This window comes from Chiloscyllium punctatum, chromosome 51 (genome assembly GCF_047496795.1).
Source record: "Chiloscyllium punctatum isolate Juve2018m chromosome 51, sChiPun1.3, whole genome shotgun sequence".
NCBI classification, from domain to species: Eukaryota; Metazoa; Chordata; class Chondrichthyes; order Orectolobiformes; family Hemiscylliidae; genus Chiloscyllium; species Chiloscyllium punctatum.
The window spans coordinates 45,467,033-45,476,261 of NC_092789.1; positions in this window are offsets into that span (position 1 = coordinate 45,467,033).

The following is a 9,229-nucleotide window of genomic DNA, read 5'->3' on the forward strand; positions in this document are numbered from 1 at the left end:
GGCATTTCTTAATTGTTTCTCACTTGGGCGTACAAGCGCCAGGAGGGGCTGATCATTGAACAGATCCTTGTTGTCATTGGGAAGCAAGACCTGGGTGGGTGGCACGGTGGCACAGTGGTTAGCACTGCTACCTCACAGTGCCAGAGATCCGGGTTCAATTCCCACCTCAGGCAAATGTCCGCCTGGAGTTTGCACATTCTCCCCGTGTCTGCGTGGGTTTCCTCCGGGTGCTCTGGTTTCCTCCCACAGTCCAAAGATGTGCAGGTCAGGTGAATTGGCCATGCTAAATTGCCCATAGTGTCAGGTGGACGGGTAAATGTAGGGGGATGGGTCTGGGTGGGTTGCGCTTCGTGAGGGTCGGTGTGGACTTGTTGGGCCAAAGGGCCTGTTTCCCCTCTCTAAGTAATCCAAAACAAGGTGGTCTTTCCCCATTGCGCCTTGGCAGCAGCTGACCCATGACTTAGTGCCTCCCTGAGAACATAGCCGTGCCCCGAGCAATACAAAAACCCGAGCCATGTGTTCAGGGTCAACTCCTCACTCTGGAAGACCAACAGGTTTCGGACAGCCCAAAGAGCTTTTTGCCACTCAGTTATTGGACGCAATCAATATGTTTTGCACATTCACCCCGTGTTAGCGTGGGTTTCCTCCGGGTGCTCCGGTTTCCTCCCACAGTCCAAAGATGTGCAGGTTTGGGTGAATTGGTCGTGTTAAACTGCCCACAGTGTTCAAGGTTGTGTGTTTTAGGAGCATTAGTCGGGGGTAAATGTTGAATAACAGGGTAGAGAATGGGTCTGGGTGGGGTATCCTTTGGAGGTGAGTCGAGCAGAAGGGCCCGTTTCCACACTGTATGTCACGGTGTGTTTCCTGGGTAAACAGACCTTCGACTCCAGAATCCTGCCTCACCGAGCTGCTGCAGGCGAACCTCAAACAAAAAAACCAGTACATTTTCCTCCAGACTTGCTGTGCAAAGTTCAGTTCCAGGGGATGTGTGACAGTCTCTTCCCCCCTCACAGCCACTCGGTGGAGAGGCAGAGAGTGCGGGTGCACATGATGGAGCCCTTATCCCCACCCCTGGTGCTGCTTGGTGAAAAGTGCTGCTGATTTTGACAGAGATTATCCCAACATGATCCACGCTCTCCCCTTCTCATGGCTTCCGAAGGATACGAGCTGCTCAGAGCTTTCAGATAGGCTCGTGGCCGAAGGGATTCTCCCTCAAGGAAGATGGTCTCCAGCCAATGAGAGCAAACCCGTCCTTCCCAAGACTGGGGGATCTGGTGGAACCCCAGTGCGAAGAGACCCTTGTCAACTGAGGGTCTGCACGCAACTTGATGTAGCCACACACAGAAGTGGGCATCAGGGCGAGAGCGGCATTGGGCATGTTCATCACCCCCTCACCCAGAGCTTTATAAATGGTATTCCAGTAGACTCGGCCCATCCTACAGCTCCAGATGAAGGGGAAGGTGGCTCAGGTGAATGCAATTGCACAGACTCAGGGAATGAGCCAGAACCTGGTCCTCGTATAACAGAGAGCGTCTCTCACACCCTGATGACCGACAGTAGAGAGGGAGGTCGGGGTGGGGTAGGGGGTGTGTGTGTGTGTGTGTGTGTGTGTGGGGGGGGGGGTGCTTCCAAAGGCCGTGATTCAACCTTCTCCCAAGGATTTACACACACTTCACCCCAGCTTCCCCCATCCCCTGCCCCAGCTCCTCCGAACCACATTCCCCTCCCCCTTCTGGTAAATCTGTCGCGATAAGGCGTGGGTTTGTCACCTTCCCAATGAACGTGGTTTCCCCCATTCCTCGATTTGCCTTGGCTCATGAGGAGAGTTGGAACTGGTCACAGATGCCCAAGAGTCTGCGCACTGACAGTGACTCCCGGCAGAAACAGTCGCATTATTACAGGGAGGCTTTGACCTGCTGGTCTCCTCTGCCTGAAATAGTCACCCCTGTCAGACTCACCTCCTTCCTGATGGACTCAGCAAACCGCTCTGTACAACAGACAGACAAGGCCGGAGAGAGTGGGCAGACACTCCGGATCTGCTCGGGAAGCTGTCAGATTCCCAACCTGATAGAGACTGCGCTAACCATATTAGTGTAGAGTAGTCGGATCCAAGTGCAGACTCCCACCCCCCCCCCAAAGCCCGTTTTGGGAGAGTCAGTCCCACATGTTGGTTTGTGATATCCTGGTCAAACCCTTCTCCGGGTCTCGGCTGATGAGGCAGGTGTCCAGCCCTCTGCCCTGCCACGGAAGCGATCTTACCCCTGAGGAGCGTGAGAGAGAGATGTGCCTGCTCAGTGCAACCCAGGTTTGTTGGGGGAAAACCTCCGAACCCAGAGCAGAGCTGACCTGCTTGGGGCTGACCTTAGACAGGATTCTGTTGCCTGCGTTCAGCAGTGAAATAGAAAATAGAAAATGTACAGCCCAGGAACAGACCCTTTGGCCCTCCAAGCCTGAGCGGATCCAAATGTACTGTCTAAACCTGTTGGTCAATTCCTAAGCATCTGTATCCCTCTGCTCCCCACCTACTGTGCCTGCCTGTACCATCTCTGCTGGCAACGCGTTCCAGATGCCCACCACCCTCTGTGTGAAGTACTTGCCGCGTGTATCCCCCTTAAACTTTCCACCTCTCACCTTGAAAGTCTGACCTCTCGTTATTGAATCCTTCACACTTGTCTCTATCTACCCTGTCTATACCTTTCATGATTTTGTTAACCTCAATCAGGTTCCCCCCCTCAATCTCCTTTTCCCTAATGAAAATAACCTAACATACTGAACCGCTCTTCAGAGCTAGCACTTTCCATACCAGGCAACATCCTCATAAACCTTCTCTGCACCCTCTCCAAAGTGTCCACATCCTTTTGGTAATGTGGCGACCAGAACTCTACACAGTATCCTAAATGCGACCGAACTAGTGTCTTGTACAATTTTAACATGACTTGCCAGCTCTTATGTTCAATACTCCATCCAATGACGGCAAGCATACTATATGCCTTCTTGACCACTCTATCCACCTGTGCAGTAACCTTCAGACTACAATGAACTCCCAGATGTTTCTGCCGATCAACTTTTTCCCAAGGCTCTTCCATTTATCGTTTATTTCTCTCTCTAATTAATCTTGCCTAAATGCATCACCTCACATTTGTCTAATTTGAAATCCATCAGCCACTTTTCCACCCAACTCTCCAGTCTACCTATATCCTCCTGTATCTTTGACAGTCCTTTATGCTTTCTGCTTCTCCACCAACCTTCATGTCATCTGCAAACTTGCTGATCATACCAACAGTGCCCTCTTCCAGATCATTTATGTATATTACAAACAACAGTGTCCCCTGTGGAACACCACTGGTCACCTTTCTCCAGAAGAAGATAAGACCCAGGATCAGAGATCATGAATCTATTTTCCTGCCTTTTTCCATTACCCATGATTCTCTTACTGTTTAAAAATCTGTTCATCTCAACCTTGAAAAAACTTAATGACCCAACCTCAACAGTCATTTGGAATAAAGAACTTCATAGATTCACTCCTCTCTCAGATACGAAATCCCTCCTCATCTCTGTCTTAAATGTGCGACCACTTAGTCTGAAATTCTGAAGAAGGATCACTGGGGCTGGACGTTAACTCTGATTTCTCTCCAGAGGTGCTGTCTGACCTGCTGAGATTTTCCAGCAATCTCTGTTTTTGCTCCTTATTCTGAAATCATACCCTCTGATCCTAGACTCTTCCTCAAGGTGAAACAACCTCTTCAGAGCTCCCCTGTGGAATCCTCGAAGAGTCTTGAAGGCTTCAATAAGGGCCTCTCTCATCCTTCTAAATTCAAATGGGTACAGGCCCAGCGTACTCACTGGTTCCCTGTGAGACAATCCCTTCGTACCAGTATTAATCTAGAAAACCTTCTCTGCATTGGGGAGACAATGAGGTCTGCACATTCTGGAGATCAGAGTTGAGAGTGTGTTGCTGGAAAAGCACAGCAGGACAGGCAGCATCTCAGGAGCAGGAAAATCGACGTTTCGGGCGAGAGCACTTCATCAGGAATGATTCTGAGACGATGCCCTCCGATTCTAGACTCTTTCACAAGGTGAAACAACTTCCCAACATTCCCCATCAGGAATGATTGCTTTTCCAGCAACACACTCTCAAATTCTCTAGATTGCCTTCAACGCTAGTCTGTGTTTCGGTAGATTAGGGGCCCAAAACTGTTCACAGCATTTCAGTTGTGATCTGCTTAGTACCTTGGATAGGTTTAGCAATAAACGCCAGCATGCCATTTGCTTCCCTATTATCTGCTGAATTTGGATCTGAGCTTTTCATAATATATAGACGAGGAAACACAAATCATTTTGGTCTTTAGGGAATGAGTAAAATCAAGATAAATTATTATCGTGACAGTGACTGAAGAAAAAAAACTATTGATAAAGAATTGAAGAAGGAGGTTTTTGTGTTGATGAGGCAAGATGGTACAGACGGGGCGATGGAGAGTTACAGATCAGCTCGGAAGGATTTAAAGAGAGAGTTAAGAGCAAAGAGAGGACACGGAGCAGTCTTTAGCAAATAGAATAAAGGAGAACTCTAAAGTTTTCTATCGGTATGTGAGGAATAAAAGGATGATTCAGTAGGAACAGGGCCAGTCAAAGACAGAAGTAGGAAGTTGAGTGTGGACCCTGTGGAGATCGGAGAGGTGCTAAACGAACATTTCTCATCTGTATTCACTCAGGAAAAGGAGAATATTGTAGAGGAGAAGAATGAGGTGTGAGATATTAGATTAGAAAGGATCAAGATTAGTTACATACAGGTGTTATCAACTCGAGAAGGGGTGAAAGTAGACAAGTCCTCTTGGCCGGATGGGATTTATCCAAGGATTCTCTGAGAAGTTGGCAGAAGGTAGCAGAGCCTTTGGGTTGGATATTTGAGTCGTCATTGTCTGCAGGTTTAGTACCAGAGGACCGGAGGATTGCAAATGTTGAGCCCTTGTTTAAGAAGGACAGACCCAGGTGATGACTCAGATGACTGAGATGACCCAGGTTATTATAGACCAGTGAGTCTTAGTTCTGTTGTAGGAAAGGTTTTGGAAAGGATTATAAGAGAAAAGATTAATAATCATCTAGCAAGCAACAATTTGATTTCAGATAGTAAACATGGTTTTGTCAAGGGCAGGTCGTGTCTCACAAACCTCATTGAGTTTTTTGAGAAGGTGACCAAGCGTGTAGATGAGGATAGGGCAGTTGATGTGGTGTACATGGACTTTAGTAAAGCCTCTGATAAGGTTCCACATGGTAGGCTGTTGGAGAAAATGCAGAGGCATGGAATTGGGGGTGATTTAGCAGTTTGGATCAGCATCTGGCTTTCTGAAAGAAGGCAGCAAGTGGTGGTTGATGGAAAATATTCAGCCTGGAGTCTGGTTACTAGTGGTGTTCCACAAGGATCTGTTTTGGGACCACTGCTGTTTGTCATTTTTCTAAATGACTTAGACGCAGGCATAGGTGGATGGATTAGTAACTTTGCAGATGACACTAAAGTCGGTGGAGTAGTGGACAGTTTGGAAGAATGTTGCAGAGGGAATGTTACAGGTTGCAGAATTGGGCTGAGAGGTGGCAACTGGAGTCCAATGCTAAATGTGAGGTGATGCACTTTGGGAAGAATAACAGCAAGGCAGAGTACTGGGTCAATGGAAAGATTCTTAGTAGTGTGGATGTGCAGAGGGTTCCTGGAGTCCATGTGTATAGACCCCTGAAAGTTGCCACCCAGGTGGATAGCGCTGTTAAGGAGGCATATGATGTGTTAGATTTCACTTGTAGAGGGATTGAGTTCCGGAACCACAATATCATGCTGCAACTATACAAAAAGCTGGTGTGTCCACACTTGGAATATTGTGTACAGTTCTGGTCGCCCCATTACAGGAAGGATGTGGAAGCATTGGAAAAGGTGCAGAGGAGATTTACCAGGATGTTGCCTGGTCTGGAGGGAAGGTCTTATAAGGAAAGGCTGAGAGACTTGGGTCTGTTCTCATTGGAAAGAAGGCGGCTAAGGAGGGATTTGATAGGGACATACAAGATGATCAGGGGATTAAATAGAGTAGACAGTGAAAGACATTTTCTTAGGATGAAAACGTCAGCTTGTACGAGGGGGAACATAACTACAAATTGAGGGGTGATAGATTTGAGACAGATGTCAGAGGCAGGTTCTTCACTCAGAGAGTGGTAAGGGAGTAGAATGCCCTACCTGCTAATGTAGTCAACTCAGCCACATGAGGGAGATTTAATCAATCCTTAGATAAGCACATAGATGATTTTGGGATAGTGTAGGGGGACAGGCTGAAAATAGTTCACAGGTCGATGCAACATAGAGCTCTGAAGGGCCTGTTCTGCGCTGTCTTGTTCTATGTTCTATGTTCTAATGACATGACAGAATACATGTTTTATATCCATTTGAGTTGGAAGACAAGACATCAGTTTAACATCTCCCTTGAACCACAATAGCTCCACCATTGGGAGTGTCAGATTGGATTACATACTCCTGAACTTGTGTGGGGCTTGGAATCATAGCTTTCGGAGGTAAGAATGCTTCTGAATGAGTCACACTGAATAAGGACCATATGGAAGGTAATTCTGAAGGACACTGACGGGTAAAAGGCAAATCTGTACAGGAGTATTTTCTGGTTATAGTCCAACAGGCTTAATTAGAAGCACTAGCTTTTGGAGCGCTGCTCCTTCATCAGATGGTTATACTCCGAAAGCTAGTGCTTCCAAATGAACCTGGTAAACTATAACCTGATGTTGCGTGATTTTTAACTTTGTCGACTCCAGTCGAACACCGGCATCTCCAATTCAGGAGTATTTTGTCATTGTCAAAGCGTGCTTGCTGGTGAACAGTCACTTCTTTCATCTACATGGTAACTGGACCATGTCATAGACCCCCACAGATCTCCTCTCAGTCCCCCTGCTCCTGACTCCAAGATGACGTGAGAATATCTTCGGACTTGGGAGAATTTCCTGTACATTAATTCAATGATTTGAAATACCAAACACCATGATCTGCCAAGGAGATACTGAAGGGCATGTCGACAAACTCAGTCTGAATGGAAATTTAAAGAGCAGATCCTTTCACTTCTCGTGAAGAATTCAGTGAGGGAGAGAGGGGGAAATAGCCGACATTCCATGAGTACAGCATGGAATTTGATATCATGGCAGCCACAGAATCCTGGGAAGGGTCCAATGTAATTTGATGATGATAACAGAATTAATAGTAAGCAGCTTTCTCTCCACTGTTCCTTTCTGGTAGAACTAAGGAATTGAAATCATTCTCTTTTCTTCATATTTCCCTGTCCCTATGAATGCCCCACGACCATCCCCACCTCTCCAGTGGAAATATCTGATGCCCATCCTTCACTTGTAAGATCACGCAGTGAGTGAATGCATTGGGTGCAGATGGACATGTCAGTGGTTGTCCAGCCCCAGGCCACGGTTTATAAGGGAGGAGAAAACTGGTGTCCTGTTTGGTAACAAACCCTCAACCAACATTGTATCATTGTCGCGTCGCCTTCTTTCTGGGGGTTGGCTGTGTGTAAATATGTGGCCAATTTTTACTATGAAGTAATTTGCCGGGTGTCAAAATTACTGAAACCAGATTAAGGTGGAACTTGTGCTTATAGAACCCCTATAGCGTGGAAGCAGGCCATTCGACCCATTGAGTCCATACCGCCCCCCCCCCGAAAAGCATCCCATCCAGTCTCACACCCCTAACCTATCCCTGTAATCCTGCATTTCCCATGCTTCATGCTTCCCAATATTCAATCGTTTGAACTCAACCACTTTCTGTGGCATAGAGTCCCACACACTCCCCATGTTTTCGTAAAGAAATTTCTCCTTGTCTTGATCCTCATTCGTCCACCTCATATCCTTAGGCTGTGATCCCTGGTTCTGGACTTTCCAGTCACTGAGAGCATTTTTCATGCCTGGGTCTAGTCCTGTTGGCAATCAATGGATTACTGTGAGCTCTCCCTCAATCCACTACAGACGGTCTGAACTGGTCCAGTCTCTCTTTGTACATCAGTTTTCTGTCCCAGGAATGAACCTAGTAAACCTTTGCTCCACTTCCTCCTTAGCTAGAACTTCCTTCCTCACAATAAGGAAACTGAAATTGCACAAGTATGTCAGATGTCGTCTTACCAAGGCCTGGCTTCAAATTGGGGCCCAGCCATCACTTAACTAAAGACTTCCTGGAACCGGCTGCACCTCCACAAACTGCTCACCATTTTAGTCGACTTAATATTAGCTCCAACAGAGCAGGTTCTGAGGAAACTATCCGATAGGGAGTGGAGAGACGGTGGGTGATGATGGCCTGCCCCAGTTGTTAGGAAAAATAGAGGTAGCATTCCTCATTGCTCCTGTTTGTTGGGAAGGAAAGTAAGTGAAGGAAAACTCATCTTCCATTAACTGCTGCTGAAGGTTCCTGAAGAAAACGGCCAATTGCATTGTAAAAAAAAAAAGAGTCTGTCTTTTGGGGAAGGGAATAAATGGCAGTGTACCGATTACAATTGGTTAGTGCTTTTGCTTTGTAAGCTGCTTTTGGCTTAAGAAAACACATTCAACAAGAGTGACCGTCCTGCTTTTACATTTTTGAAGACAGAAGTTGAAAATTGTTGATGTTCGAAAGCCCATCTCATACAAGACGCTTCAAAGGTGAATTCAAGAAATGCGTGAAAGCCAAATAATGCCAGGTCCATGCAGGAAAGTGGGACTCATTGGATAGCCCTGTCAAAGAGACAGGACTGGTTTAATGGGGTGAATGGCTTCTTCCAGTAATGTACCTATGAGGAGAGAATGATAAAGAGAAGCTGCAAGGTAAGCCCTAGAGGGAATGTTGCATGACTTGCTACGATCAGTATCAGAGAAGATTTATGGACTTGTCTGCAAATGTCCCAACTCTCCCTCAATGAACAGTGTTCACTGCCCCTTGCTACAGTCTGAATCATGAGGATACACTACCTGATCCAACAGTGGTCTGGTCAACTCCTGATGGAGCAGGATCGTTACTACTGCATTAACCACATGAGGGTCTCCTTCATCAACCCCCACTCCTCGCTCATGTCAAACAGAAGGACGAGGAGCAGACGGCCAAGTAAACCTGATCACCCCTTAGCCCTGTGAGACCATTAAAACAAAACCAAAGCCATTCTAGTAGAGACCACAAGACCAAGGTCACACATTCAGACATTTTGTTAAGGTTTTTACA